The 27,430-nt window shown below is 44.9% G+C and overlaps 1 protein-coding gene across 4 annotated transcripts in view; it reads left to right on the top strand.

The window, feature by feature from the left end:
* Positions 1–2,237: 2,237 nt before the first annotated feature.
* The window catches only part of LOC147018536 (microphthalmia-associated transcription factor-like), a 176,847-nt gene continuing 151,654 nt past the window's right edge, over positions 2,238–27,430 (top strand). For 3 of the 4 annotated variants that reach the window (XM_085898275.1, XM_085898271.1, XM_085898274.1), the window contains exon 1: positions 2,238–2,504. The gene's annotated coding sequence lies outside the window, so the exon portion shown is untranslated. The remainder of the gene's footprint in view (positions 2,505–27,430) is intronic. The other variant, XM_085898273.1, reaches the window with a different exon arrangement.

The raw sequence follows: 27,430 nt of genomic DNA, 5'->3' as shown, positions 1-27,430 counted from the left end.
CTCTCCACCTTGTCAGGAGAAAAGGACACAGAGTCCAGGGACAGTTGGGTGTGATTGGGTTAGGTGGGTACAGAAAGCAATAGGTTTCAGACACAAGATTTCGATGCAAACACTGAGTTTAGGCATTCAGCCTTTTCACGTGTGGTTTCAGCAGTGTGGCCATCTGAGGTAGGGGAGGGGATGGAGGGGGAACATACACCAGAAACATATTTGATTAGATGCCACCAAGATTTGGAGGAGGGAGGGAAGTTTGATAGTTCAGACTTGAGATTAGAAAGATGTTGTTTTCTGGCTCTCATGAGGGTAGATACACACTTGTTCCAAGCTTTATGGAAGGAACTGAGATTACCCTCAGTTTGGTTTGCTTTCCATGAGGCAAAGGCAAATTGTTTCAGGACAACTTCCTCGCCACAAGCTTCAGTGAATCATGGGCGGGGGGAAGGGTAGGACAACTGAAGACGAGAGGGGATAAATCTGTGCATGAGGTTTCTGTGCAAGTTTCTTTGAAAGAATTCCAGGACGAGGTTATGTTGGAGAAAGCAGTGATGGAAGACCAGTCTCGAAGTTTGATGTCTGCTTGGAGGCCCTGCCAGTCAGCCTGAGTGAAATGCCAGACTCGATGGTGCTGAGGTGGTTCTCCAATAAGAGCCAGAGAGATGTTTACTTTGGTAAGCACATGGTCAGAAGAACCGATTGGAGCAGAGGAAGAACAGCACATGCTTTCAGGGAAAGTGGTCAAAATCAGATCCAGATGAGATGGAGTACGTTGGTTGAGATCCGGCTCGGGAAGTTGACCGATTGAGTCAGTCCCAATGAATCGCAGAAGTCTTTTGTTGAAGTGCCATGATAGGTGAGAGAGGTGCCCACACCTAGCCAATTGGCATGATGATAATTGAAGTCACCACATATGAGGAAGAGAGTTTAGATGACAAGATAGAAGTTGGTCGATGTTTTCGGATAGTGAGGTATAAATGGAGTCATCACTGTTTGGTGGATGGTACAGTACACATATAAACATGAGGTGGGAGTGGAGGGGAAGCCGTAGCCAGATGTATTCCTTGGGGTGTGGGGGAGTGAGAGCAGTGCATGGAGAGTGAGGAATAGAGTCTTTGATGAAGAGAGCAACACCTCCACCAGGACGAGGCTCAGGTCTGTCATACCGGAGGAGGGAGTAACTGGGGAGAGATACTTGGGAGTCAGAGACGTCTTGAGGGAGGAAAGTTTCTGTTCGGCAGATTATGTCTGGTTTGTCAGTGGCAACCTGTATGGAAAGATCTTTCAGGTTTGAGTGAAGGCCTTGGATATTTGAGATCCACACTTAATGAAGATGGAGGGGAGGAGGCTTTGGGTGCAGCAGAGGAGAGAGGAGGGGGAGGACAAGTTAGGAGGGGGGGGGAGGTTCGGAGAGTTGTTGAAAGAGTGTGGGGGATTGCAAAAGAGCTCGGGGAGGGGGCCGGATGAGGAGAAAATGCTAAAAATCTTTGATCCCCAACTTCTAATTTCTGAATATACCGGTGACTTCTGCTTATATCTAAAAAAAACTAACATATGATAAGGTCAGTTGCAGCGATATATTTCTGCAGACATTACGAGTAATCCAGATCCGGATTGTTTGCAATGTGGTTGACCTTCCAAAATGGCGGACCTCAAAATGGTGGTGACGTCATTGAGAAACGTTTGTGTGTGGAGTGGAGATTGAAATGTGTACGAGGCGAATCTGCTTTCGTGAAACCGCCGTTATACGCTTCACAAGTGCCTCTCCTTCACAGCAGGAGTATGTTTTCAACGTGTCACGATGAGTACGCAGTTTTACAGAGTCGCCTTTGCTTATTTCAGGAAATCCCGTGATGCTCGCAAGGAACTTGCTCTTAATGTCTCGGGCCCTCGGCTCCATAAACGCACGGGATTTGTTATAATTTATCGCGTACCGAAGGAAGTCGAGAACAAAAACAGACATTACAGAACGGAGGTGGAGGTTTAACGTGTACTCTTTATTAATTAAATAAATAACGGCCCATTCCTTTGGAATACTCAATGATTATAAACTGAACATCCCACTCGCAAGGACAATGGTTTGAACATCATCGATGTTTTCAATACACCATCTGATATTCATTTATTTTCTCCGTCCAAAGGGCAGACGTCACACCCACGTTGTTTGCGGAAGTTGGTCAGCCAATCAGCGCTTTCTTTACTTCCGCCTGCCATGATGAAGCCAATGCGAGCGGACGTTGTGGGCGTGTGACACGAGCGGGGCGAGCCCAGTATCATCGTGCGGGTAAAAAGAAAAAGATTAACGCAGAGAAAGTGAGTTTGGAGGAAAAAAAAAAAACAACCCGAAAAAGCAGTGAGAGTGAGTGCGCTGCGAAGGGCTCGCCATGCTCGGAGCGGGTTGAAGGAGACAACTTGCCGGCGGTCCATGTTTTGGCCGTGATTTGAATGCCGCCGCCGCCGCCGCCGCCGCCGCTGGTGCTGCTGCTGCTGTTGTTGTGGGATCTTTATCGGTAGGTGTTGAGCTTTAGGCCGCTGTGTTTACCTGTCATTTTAGGCGCTTTTAACGAATCTTCACTTTATTTTACCGTCCATGTTCCCACATGACGGCCTTGACTCCCGAAGTCCTTTAACTCCTGTATCGGGACCTTCCCAATAATTGATGTTACAACCCAAGTGTCCGACCGCTCCCTGAAGATGCGTTTATTTCACTCGATCGTTATCCTGCTTTGAACCTGCGAAGAAAACATCAACTACACTACAGTATTTACAGTACCTGTCGCCTCATCACACCTTTAGTACTTATTTATTTATTTATTTATTTAATTAATTAATGAAATGTTTTCAAGGGGAAATCCCGAACAGTCCACCCGAACGTTTGTATTTATTTTGTGGAGCAAGAGGCTTTAACTTCAATTAGTTGTTATTACTGTTTAAATCTTGTAATTATACACGAACAGCTTGGTTGTTTTTTTTTTTTTGTTTTTTTTGTTTGGTTCGTTATCGGCTTCCTTCAAACTTATTTTAACTCATTTTGTTGCGCTGTGCGTTTTGGCAGGAAGTTTGGACTTCCTCCTTTGACTTTGCGAGACGAGGAAATTTCTTCTTTCAAACATCATGGTTCTGCCCTTTTGTCCGTGTGATTAAACACAGGACGAATGTTAAAACGCAAGTGTCATGTTTCTCACAGCAATGACATCACAGCACGCTGCTGCGTCACGCATGAGTCTTTCTGCACTCCGATTTGGATGAATTGAAGAGGTTTTTTTTGTGGGAGGGGGTGCATCATTGAGCATACGGATCTGCTTTCATCGCACGGCTGGCAGTGGGAGCGTGGGCAGGGAGAGCTGTTTCCCAAGAGACCGAGAACATGCGCTTTGGATCAGGCAGCGCCCAGCAAGCTGTCCTCATTCCGAGCCTGTGGTTTAACCACGTGAACAAGCACACTTCCGCATTGCATTCTTCCTCTTAGCTTTCGCGTCTGTCCTCTTCAACGAGAGGACTTTGAATGGATCAAAATATGTGTGAGCGTTCTTCAAGTTCGGCTCTCTTCTTTTTTCATTTATTTACATAAATGTGTTTTTTTTTTTTTTTTTGTTCTCTTGACGAAGCTTTTTGCATTTTTGAGGGAAAATGGGGAAGTGTTCTCAGATATGGATGGCCGAAGCGTGGAATTAGGAAGCAATTGATGAAAGTAAAAAAGAAAAGAAAAAAGGGGTCTGGTTTAAGAGGGCGGAGTTCGTTCGTTAACCGTCACGGGGGAAATGTTGCAAACTTCTTACAATATTATACATTTGTATAATATAGCAAATTTGTAACGTGTTCTGAGACGTAACGTAATACAGGCATATATACATATATATATATATATATATATATATATATATATATATATATATATATATGTGTATATATATATATATATATATATATATATACATACAGGGTGGGGGGGGGAGAGTAAGAGAGAGGGGAAGGATAGGGGAGGGAAAGAGGATGGAGAGGGAGAAGTTCAGCATGAATGACACAGATCCCAGAAGCTTTACCCCATTTCAACCGGTTCAATGCTGCCTGTGTTTCCACAAACGAAGGTGGATCACAGTTCATTGGAGGGGTCACCATTCAGGATAGTAACACCCCTGACATCCAACTCAACAGCTGGTGGATCAGCCTAGTGTAACCTCTCAAAGTAACCGGCCCAACGGGCCTTCACTTCAAACTCCTCTGTCAACAGCCCACCACCGTCCGCTCCAACTGCAGTACGCCGAGGGACGGGCTTGGAGGAACACAATGCACAAATTCCCCTGAATTCAGGACTAGAATCACCTGACCACAGGTGATGCTCTAACCCCTCACAGATTCCTCACACATAGGTCTCCTTGTCCACCCTTAGTGCATGTACAGTTTTACGCCTCAACTCCCTGAACAACTCAGCTCTGCCATTAAGTCTGGCCCTGGAACTCTGGTCCACGGTACCCAGTGTCCCTTGAGAGACAAAATTCTTCTTCACCCTATGGTGAGTTCCAAGAGACATACCGGGAACGTCAAAAATGGTGGTCTTGAAGGCACTCCACAACTCCTCACGATTCCCCAAAGCACTCAGACCACCCAAATCCCAACTCAGCCTGTTCACAAACGCCTCAGTTACCCTCTCATCCTTGAGCTTGCAAACATCCAGCATAGGCTGGATGGTACCATTTCCTGGATTTAAGCTGCAGCTTCAGAGTTGTGACGACAAGCCTGTGGTCAGTATTAAGGAACTGAGCACTCCAGTCGACCCTCCAGTTCTGAATCATCCTCCAGTGACCACCAACGAGCACATGGTCAATCTCCTTTGCCACACCACCAGCGTTGCAATACCAAGTCCAGCAATGGGCCTCTGGATGCTGACACCATGAACCAGCCACCCTAAATCCATGACATCCTGCAAAGTCAAGGAACTTAGTGCTATTCTGGGTCACAATTCCGGACCCACGGGGACCAACACGTCTCATAACTATCCGTATCAGTTCCAGTTGATGCATTGAAATCCTACAAGACTGGAAGAGTATCTTGCCTGGGGCACTGATCAACCACAGACTCGAGCGTGGCAAAGAATGCGTCCTTCATTGTGAGATCACTCGCTTCAGTCGGAGCATAATCAGAGACCAGAGAAATGACACCCAAGGAGTGACAAATCCATCGTCTCATAATACGCTTGTTGACCGGTGTTACCTCAATTTTCATTGGAGTCAGCTTATTGGACACAGCTACAGCAATTCCTTGGGCATGGTAATCATTGGAGCGACCAGACTAAAAGTAGGTGTAACCATCCACCATGATCTCGCCACAATCTGGTTTCCCAACCTCAGAGAGTGCTGCAATACCAATGTCCAAGCGCTTGAGATCAGATGATAGCAGAGACAGGTGATCATCCTCTCTTTGGGATAGAACATTCCAGGCACCCACCCAAAGGGACCCTTCAGGTTAACTCAAGGACACTGCCTTCTGGTAGACAACATCTCAGCACCACCCTGACACACACTACCGCAATCCAACCCGGGAAGGTTACCCCATGTTTTAACTCCTATCATTAAGGAGTGGGAGTCCTGACTGCTTTGCCCTAATCCCATCATCTGGTGAGCTGCACAGGAGGTGCTCCCACGGAGTGGGTTTTGAGTTTTATTTGCAGTTTTGTGGAGTGAAGGGTTTTGTGGTGGCCGGAGTGCAAATCCTGCCACCAACCTTAAAAAAAATAGTAACCCAACTGCAGCAGGACGTCCACAGACACAGTTTGGCACGAGAAATGGATGGCTGTTGGCTCACAAGGAACTCCTCCACCCTTTGACAGGTTTTGTTTTTAATCCTGCCGGGTGTCCATATCCATACACCCTCCTCACCAGAAAACCTGATTGGGAGGGGTGGTGGGGGGGGGGGGAGATGGTTTAGTCACCGACAACCTCACCATATATATACCATGATATCTCAAAAAGTTGTGGACAGATTTTGACAAAACTTATAAGATGAGTCGGGTACATGACAAAAAAAAGCAGATTAGATTTTGGTTCAGGTCCAATGCAGATCCGGTCTATAAGTGGGGTTCAAAGCTTAAACTGTTCAGCCGACCAGAGGTACGCACTCTATCGAATGCCGTTCGTGTGTGTGTGTGTGTGTGTGTGTGTGTGTGTGTGTGTGTGTGTGTGTGTGTGTGTGTGTGTGTGTGTGTGTGTGTGTGTGTGTGTGTGTGTGTGTGTGTGTGTGTGTGTGTGTGTGTGTGTGTGTGTGTGTGTGTGTGTGTGTGTGTGAGAGTGTGATTGTCTGCAGACTTTATTAACCTCCACCATCGAAGATGGATGGAGGTTACTGTTTTCACCCCTGTTTGTTTGTTTGTTTGTTTGTTTGTTTGTTTGTTTGTTTGTGAACAGTATTATGGAAAAACTCCTGGACGGATTTCGACGAAACTTGGTGGAGGGATTCGGTATGGTCCAAGGATCATGCCATTAGGTTTTGGACTTGGTCCAAAAAAAAAAACTGAAAATTTTGCGACTTTTTTTCCAAAAAAAATCGATTTTATTTGAAAAATATTGGATTTTTTTTTTTGCATTTATACATGTTTTAAGTGATTTCCAACCCCCCCCCAAAAAAAAACATTGTTGGAGAAAAAAAAACTTCGAAATTTTGCAACTTTTTTTTCAAAAAAATTTCGATTTTATTTTTTTTGCCATTTCTACATGCGCGTCGATCTAGTTTAGTTTATTCAATCGTGGTTCAGTAGAGTCTGATCCGTTTTGACTGACAATGAATAGGATATCAGGTTCACTTAAGTGACCCAGCAGTATTGGCAGCGGAGGTTTTGCACTCTACCGAGTGCTCCCCCTCTTGTTCCTGCAGTATATTTATGAGAAATGGTTAAAAAATGAATACACCCACAATTTTACACAGAGGGGATACAGTCTGTTCCGCCTACACTGTAATTTAACCCGAAATAAAAAAAAACAAAATGAAATGCATTTCAATGATGCGGTTTGCTATTATGTGAAGGAAAGGCTCCGCAGCCTGATGGAGTTACAAAAGCATGATCATGGGAAATTGGTGTCATTACCTCATGTTGGTTTTATTCTGTCACCGCTCGGGCTTCCATCCTGTTTCGACGGAGCGATCCATACGGAGCGTCAAATTCTCGTTATAGCAACCTGTACACCGAAACGGAAGTAAAGATCAATTCGGCTTCCCCAGCGGATGGTGTATGGTCTCTCTCGATGATCCTTCGCTATATTGGTGATTGTGTGCATTGAGGATTTGACTTTGAGTCCACCTCCGGTCAACCGTAACATTGGTTTGTCAGGATTGACATTGGAACATTGGATTGAGTCCGGCGAATGTAACATGTTATCACCATGTGCGATAAATTATCGCCTGGATCTCATCCAGCTTGTGCTGGGCCTTTGTCCACACTGTAATCATGGCATTGTCTTGGTGATGCTTGGTGATTACAGCATGGTAATGCTCAACAATTCACATGGTGTAATTGTTGGTTGAACAACTTGTCGCTTTGCAAGACTTCATAAATTTTATATTAGTGTCTCCTTTTTAGACTTTGTAACAGAAATTATTCCTGTTTTTTTCTGATCATTTAAAAATTAAATTGCACCTCTCTCTTCCTCGTCCCCAGAGGTGTTCTGCTTGCTGGTCCTTTAATGTCTCTCTTTCAAATGATTCCTTTTTAAAAAAATTATCCTTTAAAAAAATTTGGCTTCGTATTTTGGAATCACGGAATGATTTTACAAATCTCTGTCAGTGGTGGGTTGAAGTAAAATCTAATTCGGGAGCAATTTAACTAATGTCAAACAAGCCAGGTTATGCATATTAAGAAAAGAGATCCTTCATCTGCAAGATAACACAAGCAATATTGATGAGGATGTGCGATGCCAGCGGCTTTACGAGAAGCGAGCTCTGTTAAATAGTTCACGAAGGAAGATGCTCGAGGAGTCTTGGCCTGGTTATGAGTTGAAGGTCTATCCATTTCAGAAGTTTGTAAATATTTTTTATTTTGAAAATACTACAAAGGCCAATCGATTGCTGCTAAGTTTACGTTTGAGTGATGGTCACATCATTGAAGACGATACTCAATTCACGTGTCTTATTACGGATTTTGAAAAGAACGTTTTTTTTTTTCCACAAAGAAAAGTGACGTACATGCAATGATTGATTTTGACCCCAATTAGAGGAATCTCAACTGTACTCTTGGCTCTGGGGGGGGGGGGGTGTTTTTGTACATGACTCTTTTATAGCGTTACCCTATTTTCTTTTGCTATACTGTATATGCCAAGACCTTAAAAAAAAAGTTTGGGTAACACCTCTAGATCAAGTACGTTTTCTCTGTAGGGACCATCTTGGATTCGCAGTTGGCTACCAGCAAACCATAATTGAACCAAAATGCCCGTATTGGGTTTTGATGGAATAAATCATTATTAAGCATCCATAAATTTTTAATTTTGATTGACTTCAATTACTTATGCATTGCTTAACACATTTTAGCATGATTTATTCTCTTAAAACTTGGTTCACAGTAGAAAATGACCATATTTTACATCATTTTAGTCAAAAATGGTCAAAAATAGCTTTCAACTTGAAAGTAGCTCAAAGTTTGATGGTCTTTGAATGACTTAATATTGTAAGTAGAGCTATAAAATTTGGCCAAAAGTTTCATTATTAAGTTCTCTGAGCAATTCAATTTTCATATTCTCACAATGGGACGATGTGTGATGACCACAGAGCTCATTGTAAACCAAAGTCACCCCTTCCCCCAAATGGCCACTTTTGCGGTATTTCATCAAATGATGATATCTCCTTAATTAAATGCCATGGAAAGTCGATTTTTTTTATACTAAATATAGGTTATTGACCCCAAGGAATTCATTGGTAACATTTTTGTATTTTTTTTAGCTGATCTAATTGGCATAATCCCAAGATTTTCCTCAAAATGACTGCCAAAATAATGAAAAGTAGACATGATTTAACATTGAAGCTTTAATTAATGGTCTAAAACAGTGATGTGCATATGCTTCAACCCTACTGAGACTATATTGAGACACTCATCTTAATTAGATGTAGGGGAACTTTGGGCACAACCACATACCGGGGCAAGGTCAAGTAGCAAAAGTTTTCCATATTTTATTTCTAGCCATCACACCATGTTTAGAATGATATGGGCTTTTCCTCATGATAATTCAAGAAAATATATCAACAAGTCAGGAACACATTGAGCTATTTGGCAGCAATGTGTATGTAACTAATAGTATTGATGTATGTGCACTACTGTATTAATGGTTGTGCATAAACCAGAACTTATTTCAATGTGTAAACATTAAAATCCTTAAATTAATATTGCTTTTGACTTGTTTTAATAGATAGGCGAGAGGGAGTGGAAAGGATATTAAGTTAGAGTTTCATCTTGAATATTGTTCTGCATTCCGAATTTTCAATATTTTGGCAGCAATTTTGGAATTATTAAAAAGTAGATCAACTCCAAAAACTCCAAAAATGTCAACAATTAATTTCTTGTGGTCAAAAACCTATATATACATGTTTCAAAAATCAACTTCCCATGCCATTTAGTTGAGTAGATATCATCATTTAATGAAATACCGTAAAAGTGGCCATTTGGGGCAGGGATGACTGGTTTACAATGAGCTTTTTTCAATATTTTGGCAGCAATTTTGGAACTATGTGAAGTAGATCAACTACAAAAAATACACAAATGTTACCAATTAATTCCTTGGGACCAATAACCTATATTTAGTACAAAAATCAACTTCCCATGCCATTTAGTTGAAGAGATATCATCATTTGATGAAATGCTGTAAAAGTGGCCATTTGGGGGTCGGGGTGACTTTGGTTTACAATGAGCTCTATGGTCATCACCCCATTGTGATATGAAAATTGAATTGCTCAGAGAACTTAATCATGAAACTTTTGGCCAAATTTTATCGCTCTACTTACAATATGAAGTCATTCAGAGACCATCAAACTTTGAGCTACTTTAAGTTGAAAGCTGTTTTTGACTATTTTTGACTAAAATTACGTAAAATATGGTCATTTTCTACTGTGAACCAAGTTTTAAGAGGATAAATCATGCTAAAATGTGTTAAGCAATGGATAAGTAATTGAAGTAAATCAAAATTAATGATTTATGGATGTTTACTAATGATTTATTCCATCTAAACCCAATATGGGCATTTTGGTTCAATTATAGTTTGCTGGTAGCCAACTGCGAATCCAAGATGGATCCTACAGAGAAAATGTACTTGATCTGGAGGTGTTACCCAATCTTTTTTTGAAGGTCTTGGCATATAAAACAAAAAAAAATTGGGTGACGCTCTAAAAGAGTCATGTACACAAACACCCCCCAGAGCCTATACTACTGTGCTCACGAGAATGATATGTTGCTCTAAATGAACTCTTAATAGCTCTTAACAACCTTGATGATCATAAAGCAACTGACTTTGATTGTTTACCTGTGGAGTTTTATGAAACATTCTGGGACTTGCTTGGACCGACACTGCCAGATGTTTTAAAGTATAGTCAATAAGAGGCTTTTAAAGTCAACACTGCTACCTCCTCGGTTGTCGCTATGCAACCGTGTGTCTCATTCCGAAGAAAGGAGATTTATAGCCTTCCAGAATTGGCGACCGGATTAAAAAAAATTTTGAAACATTCTTGTAAATCGTATAAAGTTCTTTCTTAGTTTTTTTTTTAATACACTTTGATTCACCATTTTGTGTTTTATAAAATAGGTCTATTCATGACAATATTTTTTTTCAATCCAAGACTTGTGGGATGTCTGTGCTTCTCAAAAACAGAATACTGGTTTGTTTTTACTTGACCAAGAGAAAGCTTTTGATACTACAGGGTGTCGGTGTTCACAACCAATGTGCAATGATAGTCTAACTTATGCATAGCGTGGCAGCGTATCGCCGACGATCACTTGGCGTAGCCTATTAAATGGCTGCGGCTCGACGACTCAAATCATAACTGCACTAGACATCGAAGTGTCAAGTCGCTGTCACACCTTGATGTTTTAGCCAGCGTATGCCGACGTATGAAAAATTTGCCGAATCCGCTGGCACACGTCGAATACGTTATGGGTAAGTTTTGTATACGTTAAGAGCATGCTGAAGCATGCTGGCATACGTCGTAGTACGCCGAGTACGTCGACAAATTTTAAGCATGCTGAAAAATTTTTGACGTATGCCAGCGTATGACGCACACATTCCGCATACGCTGGCCATAAGTTGGAGGCACGTTATGCGATCGTTGACACACATCGACACACGTTACTTGTAAGTTACTCATAAGTCGAAACACGTCGAGGTAATGTTTAGCGTACCCGAAACTTATTTCTAACCTATGAGTAACGTGCTTTGAACCTATGTGTAAAGTATCTCCAACGCATATTGACGTATGTAGATGTATTTGATGTCTTCCGGACGACCACAGAACTTACTGAACGTGTTACTAACTTACAGCTACCGTATAATGGTGTATTGGCAGCGTTTAGGGGAATTGGTATATAAAAATGGGGTTCGCACAGGAGGAACCCGTCAGTGTTCCAGACTCCATGGTTTTTTTTTTTCTTCTTCGGCATGACGGTGATGTTGACACTTCGATTTCTAGTGCGGTTATGATTTAAGTCGTTGAGCGGCAGCCTATTAATTATATTATATTATAACCGCTCTCAAAATCGAAGTGTCAACATCACCGTCATGCCAAAGAAAAAAAAAAAAACCATGGAGTCTGGAACACTGACGCTAAACATTACCTCGACGTGTTTCGACTTATGAGTAACTTACAAGTAACGTGTGTCAACGATCGCGTAACGTGCCTACAACACGTTACTCATAGGTTAGAAATAAGTTTCGGGTACGCTAAACATTACCTCGACGTGTTTCGACTTATGAGTAACTTACAAGTAACGTGTCAACGATCGCGTAACGTGCCTACAACTTATGGCCAGCGTATGCGGAACGTGTGAGTCATACGATGGCATACGTCGAAAAATTTTGAGCATGTTAAAATTTGTCGATGAGCTTCGTGTACTACGACGTATGCCAGCGTGCTCTTAACGTATACAAAACTTACCCATAACGTATTCGACGTGTGCCAGCGTTTTAGACAAATTTTTCATACGTTGGCATACGCTGGCTAAATCGTCATTGTGTGACAGAGTGGCTTAAGTACGTGTTTTATAGATAGACCTTTCCCCTAGTCCAACGGGTATTTAAATGTTCCTGCGCTGCGGGGTTTTTTTATCCCCCGCCGCGTGGCGGAAGGGGGATATTGTTGTCATCCAGGTCGTCCGGCTGTCTGTCGGTCAGAATGAAAAGCATCGTATCCAGCGCTTCGATCCTAGCGGATCCCTCGTCACATACCGGCTTGTATATGTATGTGTGTGTATATTGGGTCGCCGAAATAGGTGACCCTTATTGTCAGTAATTCTGTCTGTTGGATTCGCAATATATGAGATATCCCTTATTGTTGGGTTTTCCGGCTGTCTGTCTGTGTGTATGTGTGTCTGCAACGCAAGGCTCCACAGCACGAACCAGCGAACCAATTTCGATGAAACTTTGCCAAACAGTTGCCATATGGTCTTGGAATGTGCGCGTTTGAATTTCGTTGCCGAGCAACCACCCGTTGCTGTACAGCGGACGAAAAACTGCGTACAGTATTTTCAATACTTGCCTTCAGTTTTGAATGTAGAGAAACGAGACTTTGGAATTAAACACTTAGAGATATTTAGAAAAATTTACTCGAGCCGATTTTTGATTGAGGTTTTATTTTTCAAATGGTAGTCCTTCAAAAATCGGGTGTTTGTCGTCATTTAATCGGGTGTTTGTCGTCAAAAATTTGTCGTCATTTAAGGTGTGTATACAGTGTTTGTAAGGAACTACACTGTCGTTCCACCTTCGATCTCTCCTCGATCCAAACATTATTGACCAAAGTGAAAAGGATCCAAAATAAATGGAATCACCGGCATTTCTGTCTTTGTGGATTTCCAATAATATAATGTTTATTTATTTACCGAAAACTATTCTACGATCCACACACCTCCTTCAATTATTTATTTATTTACCAAAAACAATTCCACGACCCACACACCACCTTCAATCATTTAGTTATTTGCCGAAAACAAATCCACGACCCACACACCACCTTCAATTATTTATTTATTTACTGAAAACGATTCCACGACCCACACACCACCTTGAATTATTTATTTATTTACGGAAAACGATTCCACGACCTACACACCACCTCCAATTATTTATTTATTTACTGAAAACAATTCCACGATCCACACACCACCTCCAATTATTTATTTATTTACCGAAAACGATTCCACGACCCACACACCACCTTCAATTATTTATTTATTTACCGAAAACAATTCCACGATCCACACACCACCTTCAATTATTTATTTATTTACCGAAAACGATTCCATGATCTACATACCACCTCCAATTATTTATTATTTAAAGTGGGAGTGGCGTAGGAAAGTGGGCGTGGCTTATGAAAAATAATGTGTGGCTCAGGAGGTGTGGTCAAACAAGAGCATTGAGAGAAGTTTATCGGGTTTTCCGTGTGTGTGTGTGTGTGTGTGTGTGTGTGTGTGTGTGTGTGTGTGTGTGTGTGTGTGTGTGTGTGTGTGTGTGTGTGTGTGTGTGTGTGTGTGTGTGTGTGTCTGCAACGTGAGGCTCCACAGCACAAACCAGCAAACCGATTATTTTTCAAATGGTAGTCCTTCAAAAATAGGATGTCTATTTACCGTCATTTTTTTATGAGGAGTGCCAGTTGGCAAAATACACAATAGGAAAAATCTTGCCAGGCAGAGGAACAATTGTATGTGAACCAATACGTCTTGGCAATGAATCTTCGTTGGTGGATCGGTCAGAATGAAAAGCATCGTATCCAGCGCTTCGATCCTTGCGAATCCCTCGTCGCCTTTCGGCTTGTTTGGATTTTTGTTCGTTTCTCATCAGCATAATTGGGAGTAAACGTTGGCCGATTTTGACCAAACTCGGGTGGTAGGTACATCTTATAACCTAGTGCTTTGGAAATTGTGATGGTTGCTTGGGACACTTTGGTTCCCTCGCAACAGCCGAAAAACCTTCAAAATAGGTACCGTTCACATGAAATCAATTCCGAAAGCCATTATCCCACGTCGGCTTATGAAATTTGGCATGCATCATCTACAGGTGATGCTCCACCAAATATATTCCGGTTTTTGTGAGATATGAAAGTTTACCCATGGCACCCCCCTACAAATGGGGTATGCCCGAAAATTGGCGAAAATTGAAGGCCCCCGAGCAACCAGGTGAGTGCATCGATCCGAATGAAACTTTGCAGGTTCATAGCACGCAATGAGGACTACAACTTTGCCTCAGGACATATTGACCGATATTGCTTAGGTCAGGGGTCAAAGGGCAAAAATTGATAATATGCGAGAGCTGGAGGTGCATTCGTGCCAAATGCTACTCCTCCTTGGGTTATGGTCAGATAGTCATGAAAATTCACACTAATCGTCTGGAATGCATTGTGCACAAACGATCGAGCCGGATTTTCGATTTATATCTTTGTTCACCCACAGCACCCCCTCGAACTTTGGGGATTTCTGATATCAAACCGCATTTTCGGTACTTTTCATTCAAATTGATACCGAGTAGTTATCAGTCGATGGAACTCGATGAGATTTGATAGGCATAATCTTAAGGTGATTCTCTATCCGCTGTATGACATCCATTTTTTTCTATATCTTATAGTTTCCAAATGGTAACCCTCTCAACTTGGGTGTCCGAGGGCCATTAAGCATTCCCGCTGAAAATTCAAAGTACACGAGCTCCAAGACGGTTGATCTTTACATGCTTATAGACTGAATCAAATGAATCTTTACATGCTTATAGACCGTAATGAGTACTACAACTTTGCTCAATTGCATAATGAGCTATCTCGAGTAGGTCAGGGGTCAAAGGTCAATAAGTGCATTTTTCAGGCGAAATTACCATTCAAGGCACACTTGCTCCTACACTGGTTAACCGATACGAATGAAAGTTCAGAGGTACATAGTACTCAATGAGTACTACAACTTTGCTTCAGAACATATTGACCTATCTCGGCTAGGTCAGGGGTCAAAGGTCAATGAGTGCATTTTTCGGGCAAAATGACCATTCAAATCCCCCGTGCTCTTACACGGGTTAACCGATACGAATGAAAGTTCATAGGTACAGAGTACTCAATGGGTACTACAACTTTGCTTCAGGACATATTGACCTATCTCAGCTCAGTCAGGGGTCAAAGGTCATGTATGTGCATATATATATGTGTGTGCATATATATATATTTATGTATATATATATATATATATATGTATATATATATATATATATATATATATATATATATATATGTGTATAATATATATATATATATATATATATATATATATATATATGTATATATATATATGTATATGTATATATATATATATATATATATATATATGTATATATATTTTCTAAAACAAGTAGTAAAAACATTTTTAATGGGAAGGGTACTTGGTGGAGTGCATACCTTCACCCACAATGCCTGATTGGGTGGAACATATTGGGTCCATAAGATTTATGAAATGTCATGTTAGGTATCATTTTAGCCCTATCTCTCAATGATGAAGAACCACTAAAAAAAATTACAGTAGCTGGATCCGGATCTTCACCAAAATCTCATCAATTTATTTTTATCACACACCCAAGATGCCCATCAAAAATCATCGAAATCCATTCACAACTTTTTGAGATATCCTGCACACAAACAAACAAATGAAATTGCTCGTTGAGCAAGGAATTGCCGGAATAACTTTGTCCTATCTCCATGATCTCTGAAAAAACAAAAACCTGGAAATCAATTTAGTTCTTATAAGTCGATAGCACGACTGTTGAATGAGTTATAGCACTTAGTTTGGTCATGATCATAACTTGGAAGTCAATCAGACTTGAAATGGCGTTTTTATCGCAATTTGAAAGTTTTGACCTGACCCCCCTGACATTCGACCCCCGACCGCGAAGAAGCGTGTTGGTGTGACACCCCAATGAGACATATGGTTGGATGCAGTATTGGAAGTTTCACATTTTGGATTTGGTTTGAAGTCGATACCACCATTTTAGTGGACGTTATTGCGAAAATAAGAATTTCGGTTTGTCGGTGACCTTGACCTTGACCTTTGACCTAGATTCACCAATAAACGTCAAGTATCGAAGTTGGACCATGGCCGACATCTGCACCCAGTTTGGTCATGATAGCTGAAACGGTGTGGCTGCTACAGGGTAAACAAACACACAAACAAACAGACAGACAGACAGACACACAGAATGACACACACAACCGACCAGCATAATTGCCGAAATCCGAAGGATTCCGGCAATTAACAAGAAGAAGATGTCATGCAGAGCACGATACTTGCAAAATCTATAAAACAAATTTTACCTCAAAAATAATTGGCTTGTTCAATTCAGTGACCTGATTTGCAAATCCCATTCATATTTCAAGTCAATTGGATGAAAATTGAGAATTTTCTAAATACCACCTTAGTTGCTGACTGTGGCCCTGTGTTGACCTTCAGGTTGATGTTGACCTCTAAAATAATTCGTTTGTTGAAGTCAGTGGCCTGAAATATAAATATTCTTGAAATTTCAAGTCAATGGGATGAAAATTAAGGATTTTAGAAATCTCATCTAAGTTGTTGACCTTTGGCCTATGTTGACCTTTTGACCTCAAAAACAATAGGCTTCTTCCATCTGACAAACGTTACCATGTGGTGAAGTTTCGTGAAGATCGGTTTAAAATTGTGACCTGAAGGCGACAGACAAACGGACAAACAGAATAAACCAATGTCACCCGCAGGGTGACCCGTATCTTGCCAAAAGGTGACCACGTGTGACTTCTTTAAGGTCACACTGAGGTGAACAGAGCTGCTATCCACCAGGAGCGACTCCTTGAGGAATATCTGCCTAAGAGAGATTCCGATGAGAATCGTTCTAGAGTAACCATGAAAAATATGCGTTTGCCTCATAACGTCACCAAATGACGTCATAATGTCTCAAGCTTGACATATCTAGAAAGCACTCATCGAGGTGTTCAATTTGAGGCACTACACGATATGGTTCCTAAAACTTGAAAATTTGACCTTGAGGTCAAATATGTTTGACCTTAGGCGCTAACCATGAAGGTCAAGGCCAATTGTCACCAAAAATTAATCAGCTGAGCGCCAGACTATGAACTATATTCCCATGAAGTTTGAAGACGATCCGATCAAAATTACTCAAAAAATAAGGGTTTCGTCGACTCCCCTGATTTGCGACAGTGACCTTGACCTTTGACCTTGACCTTAAATTTTATGTGCTGAAAGGGACCTCTATTATATCGGCCTCTGATATGCGAAGTTACAACAATTTCCAATGATAACTGTGCTCTGCAGAATTTTTTATACGTGATTACAGCGAGTCAATCGGATAAAAATTGACAATTTTAGAAATTCTGCCTATGCCAACTTTTTGGCCTGTGTTGACTTCAAAAATAATTGGTGGTTGAATACCTTGACTGATGTACAAATCCTCTTCAACTTTCAAGTCGATTGGATGAAAATCGAGGATTTAAAAAATCTGGCAGGTGTTCACCTTTGCCTGATGTTGACCCTTCAACCTTTTGACCTCAAAAACAATGGGCTTCTTGCTTATAACGAACTCTACCAGGTGGTGAAGTTTCGTGATGATTGGTTTCAAATTGTGACTGACAAGCTATTGATATACAGACGCAGATCGACAGAATAACGCACAACACCAACCAATATACAGTACTTGAAAAATCTTCGATTTTCGCAAGTAACAAACAAACAGACAGGGGTGAAAACATAACCTCCTTCCACCTTCGGTTGCAGAGGTGTAAAATGCAAAAGGATGGAGGGATGTTCCTCCAAAAAGCATGTACACAAGGTGGAGATGGTCACAAGAAATGATCATGTAAAACCATCCCAACATCTTTCTTTGAATAACGGTTGTACCTCAAAAGAGGTGTGTGTGTGTGTGTGTGTGTGTGTGTGTGTTTTTGTGTGTGTGTGTTTTTGTGTGTGTGTGTTTTTGTGTGTGTGTGTTTTTGTGTGTGTGTGTTTTTGTGTGTGTGGGTCTGTGTGTGTGGGTGTGCGCGTGTGTGTGTGTGTGTGTGTGTGTGTGTGTGTGTGTGTGTGTGTGTGTGTGTGTGTATATGTGAAAAAAAAATATTGTTGTGGACCTGGGGGTCGGGGTCGAGAATACCAAGAGGGGGGAAGCTACTTTTGTGTTCCCACCAGACTCTCCGGAATCGCAGGCCGTCCGTCGCACATGAATGACTGTGACGCGGTGGGTTGCTAATCGACCGTGAACTCCAATAACTCGACCACGTGACTTAGGGTCCTCTGTCTAATGAGTAGCGTTTACCTCATGGTCACGTGATATAATTACCGGAGGACACGCCCTCGGTACACCTTGTTCAAACCGGTTCAGATGCAGCCGAGCGTAACTGCCCAAGGACGTACCGGCTGGAAAAACAGATCGTTGGGGAATAACATCCTGGCTCGGTGAGAATTCGAACCATGTGAGACCAATGAAGCAAAAGACGAAAATGAGCTGGGAACATTTATAAACAAATTATTTATTTACACTCAAGCGAGGAAAGGTATGTGGCACAGTGACGGGTTTATTTGTGTGTACAGTAGAGGACAGCAAAGAATTTGTGTGGTGCGAAAAAAAGCAAGCAATTTACAAAAGCAGACATAGAGCAGACTTATCCCATTATCACTTCTACAATCTTAACTTATGCTACGACAGGCACACACACACACACACACACACACACACACACACACACACACACACACACACACACACACACACACACACACACACACACACACACACGGAAGATTAGATAGTCAGAAAGAAAGAGAAAAGATGAGGACAAACGGCCTCGCAATACTTGGCGCAGTCGGCCGACGAACGCAACCCAGTATGCTTAGGGGAAGGTAGGAGGGACAAATACTGGTGTCTGAAGGCACTGTCACACCTTGACGATTTAGCCAGCATATGCCGACTTATGAAAAATTTGTCTAAAACGCTGGCACATGTCGAATACGTTGTGGGTAAGTTTTGTATACGTTACGAGCACGCTGAAAAACACTGCCATACGTCGTAGTACGCTGGCTTTCATCGTTGTACTTTGCAGTTGTCCTCAAATTTTAGCATGCTTGAAATTTTACGACTTATGCCGGCGTATGACTCACACGTTCCGCTACGCTGGCCATAAGTTGTAGGCATGTTATGCGATCGTTGACACGTCGACACACGTTACTTGTAAGTTACTCATAAGTCGAAACACGTCGAGGTATTGATTAGTCTACCCGAAACTTATTTATAAACTATGAGTAATGTGTTGTAGGCACGTTACACGATCGTTGACACACGTCAAGGCACGTTATGCGATCGTTGACACACGTCGAGGCACGTTACTTGTAAGTTACTCATAAGTCGAAACACGTCGAGGTAATGCTTAGCGTACCCAAAACTTACTTCTAACCTATGAGTAACGTGTTTTGAACCTGTGTGTAACGTACCTCCAATGCATATTGACGTATGTAGACGTATTTGATTGACGTCTTCCGGACGACCACAGAACTTGCTGAACGTGTTTCTAATTTACAGCTACCGTATAATGGCGTATTGGCAGCGTTTAAAAAAAAACAATAACTTCCGATATTTCGTCACGTGCCGTTACGTCACGTCCGATTGCCTCTTCAGTTTGCTCATGTCTTATTCTTAGTTCCTCCTCTGTGAATATTTCTGTTTGCGGATATTGTCACGTCGACGTTGAAACTTAAAAGCAAATGTCCGAATATATTTTAAAATTCGTGATGGACTAAAAAAAAAATATATATAAAAAAACAACAACAACAACTTCAGATATTTCATCACGTGCCTTCACGGAGCCAAGGAGAAAAACAGAAAATGTGCCTTGATGGAGAAAATAAGTTTCGGGTATGCTAAACATTACCTCGACGTGTTTCGACTTATGAGTAACTTACAAGGAACTTGTTGATGTGTGTCAACGATCGCATATCGTGCCTACAACTTATTCCCAGCGTAGTGGAACTTGTGAGTCATACGGCGAGTACGTCGTAAAATTTTCAGCATGCTTGAAATTTTACGACGTACGAGACGTACCACGAAATATGACAGCATACTTCATCGTTTTTCAGCATGCTCTTAACGTATACACAACTTACCCATACCGTATTCGACGTGTGCCAGCTTGGTTCGGCAAATTTTTCATAGGTCGGCATACGCTGGCTAAATCGTCAAGGTGTGACTGCGTGGTTGACACTTTCAATTTTCAGGCGGTTACGATTTAAATCGGCGTGCAGCACGTTTTTAACAGGCTACGCCACGAGTTCGTCGGCGATACGTGCAGCGCGCTATGCATAAGTTAAACTATCGTTGGGCATAGGTCGTGAACGCCGACAACAGGCTCAGCATTCGTTGGTACAAGTTATCTATAAGACAACGAAACGTTCTGTGCCCGTTACTAATATGTTATGAATACGACCAAAACTTAAAAAAAAAAAACATCAAAATTTCAGCATACGCCAACGTTTTACATACATTTTTATACGTTGCCATTGCTGGCTAAATCGTCAAGGTGTGGGAGTGGGAGGTGTGGTGTAGTGCTATGAGGGGTGCAGTATTGTGCCAGAGGATACTGGGATTGCAAGTCAGTAATGGATGCTCTTTTGTGCAGCCAAAGGGTACGAGATAGAGGGGTGGAAAGAGAGAAGAGAGAAGATGCGTGAGGGAAAAGATCCCTAACTTAGTCATGCATAGGTCTGCTAGTGTAGCATGTACCTCCGTGGGATGCTCCGCTTAAGCATTCCCACCTTGAGAGTTAGCGCGTTATCTCCAGTTTTGTCACTTTCCCGGAGCTCGTGGCAACGTGCGCTCCACACTGGTCCTCCAGAATAAGCACGTCTCAGTCGCACACCAACCGCGAGTGAAGAGGCAGCGAGGAGCAGCCAACGCAGAGATGAGATGGATGAGATGAGATGAGATGAGACGAGCAGAGAAGAAGGTGGCGAAGAAGAGAGCAAGCAGCTCTGTGATCCGCCTTTTATAAGCCCTGGGTGAAGGGTGGGGTGACCACCCGAAGGCGACACGCTGTGACCCAAATCCTGCTTCTCTATTTGGCCACAGCAGCCCGAGCCATGCCCTGTCAGGCTCCTGGGGCCAGAAGCGGTCTCATTTGCACATCCGGCGTGATACGGCCTGGAGCTCCTGACTCAACATGGGGTATAAGACTGCAACCTAGCCCCGAACATGCTATGGGACATTCCCAGCGAGACGCGGTTGGTGCTATTAACGTCCGTTGCTCGTCCCTGCATCAAACAGTCCGAGTACAGCCTGAGTCGTGCAGCACGCCTCCTTTTAGTGGCAAATTGTAGCAATGCAGAGGTACGTGGGGGTGCAGGAATATTTTTCCCGTGTGCGTGAGATGTTGGTGGTCGAAGTGGTGAAGTTTAGTTGGCGAGGGGTGAAGCAAGGTGAGATGTCGTTGGAAATTGGTGCACAGATTTGAATGCACCAATGGTGCGCAATGCATGTGTGGCACAGTGTGCCGTGTGCGCTTCGTCGGTTCCAAGCCACGGAAGGCATCATAGTGTGCTTATTACTCATTGCATTTTGCATGGTGTGTGTTGTTGCTTGCTTGATTTGCATCATGGCTAAAAGGAAAGGGTTGGAATAGAAATCAGAATAGAAGATAGAAATATAGTTAACAGACCTAGCTATTCGACCCACGCAACGCACTTCGTCCTTTTACCCCACGAGACATGAGGGAAGGTCTGACTGCATAAAGACCAATGAAATAACTGCCTGGGGATCATTGTATGTTGGGTGCCATTGCCTTAGAGGCATGTGGTTTTTCAGAAACAGTTATATTTATATATATTTTTTATATATATGTATTTTATATATATATATATATATATATATATATATATATATATATATATATATATATATATATATTGTTGTGGTTACCAAATTCGCAAACCACCATTCAGGTCCCTTAGGTGAGATATCTCGGAAAGTATATGTGTAGTTAGGCCCAAACCCGTTGTCTAGAGGGAATAAATGTTATTCATGCGTGCTGCGACTCTTCAGGATAGCCGTTTTTCTTTTACTATCTTTATTTTGGACCAACCGCCATGATTACCACCGCCAACCGCGTCTCAACAGTCATCACAACATCAACCACCCACCACAACAGCCACGACCTTTCCCGTCACACCTCGCAACCGTCGCATCGCCACCGTTCTTGCGCCGCTTGTGGGTACCGGTATTGGACTCGTGCAGGGCGCGCGCCGAACAGCGTGTACAAAACCACGGATTTTCCGCTCCAAAAACGGATCAAAAACGACTCACGCCCACTTTTGTTCCGTCCAATCGGTGAGCGAGGGGCGATTTGGCCCCGCCTCCAGGGCGTTGGAGGGCGGTCGCTATATGCAAATTCATGGATCAAAATGCATTCACGCCCACTTTTTCTCGGGCCAATGGGGAGCGAGGTGAAAGGTCGAAGGCAGGGGGTCAAAGGCGAAGCCACGGGGCTTATATAAGCGACCGCGTTCGTCAGTAGAGTTGAGTTAAGACTTCGCAGTCGGTGGAGTTGGGAAGAAGTTGTCGTCGTCGTGTGCGTTGGAGTTGAGTGCAGTTGGGAAGTTCGCAGGAGGAAGAGTTCGGAGTTGGAGTCGGAGCGAAGAGGACGGAGCTGTGGAGAAGCGGCGGCGGCGAAGGCAGACGAGGGGGTGCTCGCGTCGGTGCCGGGAGCTGCACACCAGGGAGGCCGACGGCGCGACCTGGTCGAGGTGGAGACGCTCGTCGCGGGACCCGAGACAGAGTAAAAATCCTCCTTTCCCCGAGCATCAGCAACCCCCTCCTGTTTCCCCCCGCGCTGAGATAGTGCGACCAAGGGGGCCCCCTTCCCACCCCCTACCAGACACTGTCTGCGAGGCCCGCGGAGTTGGGGCACTATCGCCGCTTCGCGCCTCATCATCAGACGGGTAGGCCCGACCCGGTCTCGGCCCCAGGCCCGCCTCATCCTGGAGGGTGGTTCTGTTTTCTTTTGCTTTGGGAATATGTGTTGTCGGCGCCGTCTGTGAAGTAGAATTGTATAAGTTTTGCCGTGTGCTCGGTAGTCGGATAGCTCTGCATTGTGTCTTCGCTTTCACATTTGCTTTTTGTGTAAAATTGCATTGTGTTTCTTCTTCTTTTTCTATGTGCTTTTGGTGGAATTGTATATGTGTGCTTTCCGTTCATCGCGAATAAATGTGCTTTATGTTGAACTGTTTCCCGCTTCGCTTCGTCATTTCTCTCATTGAATCCTCATCTTGCTTCACGTAAAGGGTTGGTAGTGGGCTGAATACGCCCGATAATTAATCGAACCGTCGAGGCCGACGATAACACCGCTCGGTTATCCCGATAGTACGGAACGGGTCGCTTAAGTGGCCCGTGTCCGAAGTCGACCTGCGGCGAGGTGCGATCGCCCGGTCTACCCTCCATGTGGGTACTTAGGTAGGTCGAATTTGGCGAGCAACCCTATCCCACGCGGGGGCCGATTGGCTCGATCGCGGTGAGACCGAAAGGTCCACCCGTGACTGGTTCCCGGCGTTAGTCCGAGAGGGTCACGACTGGATTGTCCGTCCGGTGGGCGACGTGCCGCGATTCGAGTTACGTGGCCGTCAGCACGCCGGCGGGCGCGAATCCGCAACACTGGTGTCAGGTCGTGCGATACAAATCCATCGCCCTCCTCGCGGCACTGGTATCGGAGAACAGGAAAACGGGCTCTCCTGTCTCCAGCTAAATTCACGGGAATCGGTCCAGGGGTGAGAGAAGCGACCCCCGATTCCCTCCAAATTACGAGCGAGCGAAATTAACCCTTCACGAGAAGCAAGATGGCGTCTCAAGGCGAGCTGGAGCCGGGGGTATTAGAAATGGATGTAGAATGTGTAGGATCCATGGCCCAGGATGGAATGCCTGTGCAGGATCACGGACTCGCCCAACTGAACCCAGAGCCCGAAATGGGTGCGGCAGCGGCCGCGGTGTATGACACCTCCCCCCCCTCTCCACCAAAACCCGCCGACCCTTGCCGAAACGGCTCACCCAAGCGCACCCGACATGGCCCAGCTATTCACCATGCTGGCACAAATGAATGCGGAAATGACAGCGAAGATGAATGCGAACATGAACAAGCAAATGGACGAAGTAAAAACGAGGATGGATGCGAATACACAACAAATAAATGCGGATATGAAAGGCATGAACGAAAGGATGGATACAAATACAAATGAAATGAAAAACGAAATGAACAAGCAAATAAACGGAATGGAAGCAAACATGAAGGAGGAAATGAAAGAGCTACGGGGTGAAACGCAGAACATGGGCCGATGCCTGCAGGCGGGCATGAAGGCCGTGACCAGGGAGCTGGGAATGGCGACTCCACGTGTGGGAGCAAACCAGCTGGAAGGGGGTGCAACGGCTGACAGGCCCGCGGTGGAGGCGGGTAAAAAAATAATTCGGGGGGCGTGTTGGGCGAGGGTCGTGACAGAAGAATCGACGGTGACCAAAAGGGAAAAATTAAATGGGGAGACCAAAACGTGTGAGACGAGACACGAGGTGACGACAACGGAAATAATAGTTGAGACAAGGGTGGTAAAGGGTGAAGAGTTGGTAGAGACACGGGAGACAGAAAAAATAGAGGGAAGACAACACGATGAAGACGGGGCAAGTGACGCACACACACACACGGAGGTAGTGGAGGATAATGGGGGTGAGCTGGCGGACTGGGTAGAGACCCAGTGCGAGCACCTGGATAGCCATGGCCTCCTCCAGGAACGAGGGGAGGGAGTATGCCCCCTTGAGGCGAGTCACGACCAGGTGGGTTCGGTCGTGCTTTGCGAGGTCGAGGGGAGGAGTGCTGCGAACGGGTGCTTGGAGAGCTTGGGGGGTATGGAGGCCCCGGAGACCCTTGTGGGGACACGAATCCCCAGTGTGGTTGTCCCGGTGTGTGTGGTGCAGGGTGTGAGTGCGTCCCCGTGTGTGGAAGCGACCCCGTGTGTGAGTGGTGTGGTGGCGATGGTGCCAGGGTATGTGCTTCCCAGCACGCCATGTGTGGATGAGGCACCGCGGGTGAGTGCCCCCGCGTGTGTGAGTGAGGCACGGTGTGTGGATGAGGCACCGTGTGTGGAAGAGGCCGTGTGTGTGGATGAAACGGCCAGTGTGGATGAGGCACCGCGGTTGAGTGCCCCCGCGTGTATGAGTGAGGCACGGTGTGTGGATGAGGCACCGCGGATGAGTGCCCCCGCGTGTGTGAGTAGTATGGTTTGTGTGAGTAGTGAGGCACGCGTGAGTGAACGGCCGAGTGCAAGGGAGACCGTGTGTGTGAGAGAGCGGTATGTAAGGGAGATGTCGGTCGGCATGCGGGAGCATGCATCCGCGTCTCCCGGGGTGAATGTGATGGAATGGACTGTGAGCGTCGTAACACGCAGGTGTGCGTGGGTCGAATGGCGACGACGGCGACATGGGAGAAACGAAAGCCGAGTAGCGGCTGTAGCTGTTTCGGGGACCGTGCCGGGTTCACCCAGCCGCGAGCACGAGGTTCGTGCTGTGCAACGCACGAGACCACCACGTGCTCGCTTGCGAGAGTGAAGTCCCGGTCCGGAAACGCCAGCGGTGGATTTGCCGATCCCGCGGACGGACAAAGTTTAGGCAGGTAAACGAATTTGGATCGGACGGGTTCTCCACGCGATCTTGTGTGTTAAGCTCCAACGGGCAAAGCACATGTGTTCGCGTGGGGAACCCCTTGAGACGTGGGGCTTGTGTTGTTTTTTATGCGCACGGTGACGCCATGGCTGCACATTGGGTTGGAATCCGGCAGGAGGGGTATCCCTGCCGGATGGTGCCGTCCAAGGAGGGACGAGGAACACGTGCAGCTGCATGACGTCACGGGCAGGTGTAAAGTGCGCGAGCTGTGAGTTGCCGCGCTGGTGATGCGCATGGAAAAAAAAAAACAAGCCTCACTTTCGGGTGCACAGGATTCCTGGGCAAGGGGTGGAAGACCCCCTTACCCGGGGCACAGGATGGAAACTAGTTAGGGGGAAGGGTTAGCTTAGTTAGACCGACTTCATGGGGCAGGGGTAAGTCCTCATAGAGTCCGTGGAATGGATTAGTTAGAGGGATTGTAGCGAGATTTAGGTTGGGAAAATGGGAAATGATTTTTGAAGATTTGGAGACAGTGACTGACAGTGAGTGTGTAGAGTTGACGTAGTTTAGCTACGTAGTGTTAAAAGGAACGTGCTACTAGTTTAAGGGACGACGTGGGAGCACGAGTTAGTTAGGGGATGCAGATAGAAGGATGGCAGAGATCAGTGGTGAGTGTGTTGAAGAGTTGTTGGTGAGTGGATTGGAAGCATGTGCTTGGTGAGTGAGTGAGGCCAGCGGGTCTGTGTGTATGGAGCAAATGGGGAATGCATGGTGCGATGAGTGATTGGGGGGAGGAGTGACTCCCGCCCAAGGGACCCCGGGGTCAGTATAAAGTGAGTTAGGGGGTTAGTCAAATTGAAAAATGGAGGTTGTTTTGTTGTTGGTGTGAATGTAGGCTCGAAACCCGTTTGGCGGGGTGCAGGAGCCCTGTTGACGGGCTTGGGAGCGTGGCTGCGAAAGGTGAGTATCGCTGAGTGGGTACCCCGGGTACCAGGCTAGTCAGCCGCGGTAGGCCAAGGGCCCATGGGGGGCCGGGATAGCGTAGTGGGCACGGGTGCGTCTGCTTGGTGCGGAGGCCCGGGGCGCCGTTAGCCGCGTGGGCAGTGTTGTGGGCAAGGGTGACCCTCGGAAAGGGGCCTGGGAAGCCAGCCTGCCACGTGTGCGTTTCAGGGGAGGTGCCATGGGGGGCACTCCCCGGTGTTAGGGAGCTGGTAGGCTCGGAGGCAGTGTAGTGCCCGGGGGTGCCATCGTCGGAGAATCGGCAGAGGGTCGTGCCTGCCAAAGGGAGCCACGTGTCCCAGCCATGAGACCGTGTGAGGGCACGGAGAGAAAATTGGGGGGGCGAGGCCCGAAATTGTGAGGACACCAACACAGGCGACGGGAATCTGGGTTGTTAGAACCAATAGTTTAAGCGAGAGGCGCTTGTTGAAAGCCCCGGGGTAGTTTAACAGTTAAATGGTTAGGGTAGATTAGGAGATGTACCCCTCCGCACCATCCATCCCCTCGCTGTCGTTGTGGGCCGCTGGACCCACTTTGGTTATAGATCGCCGAACTCTGGGGAGGCCATTCTG

Source organism: Eptatretus burgeri, chromosome 10, assembly GCF_056783735.1.
Source record: "Eptatretus burgeri isolate ZD-2024b chromosome 10, Ebu_testis_v1, whole genome shotgun sequence".
NCBI classification, from domain to species: domain Eukaryota; kingdom Metazoa; phylum Chordata; class Myxini; order Myxiniformes; family Myxinidae; genus Eptatretus; species Eptatretus burgeri.
Note: the sequence above shows the minus strand (reverse complement) of the source record. Positions and strands in the feature narration are given on the sequence as shown.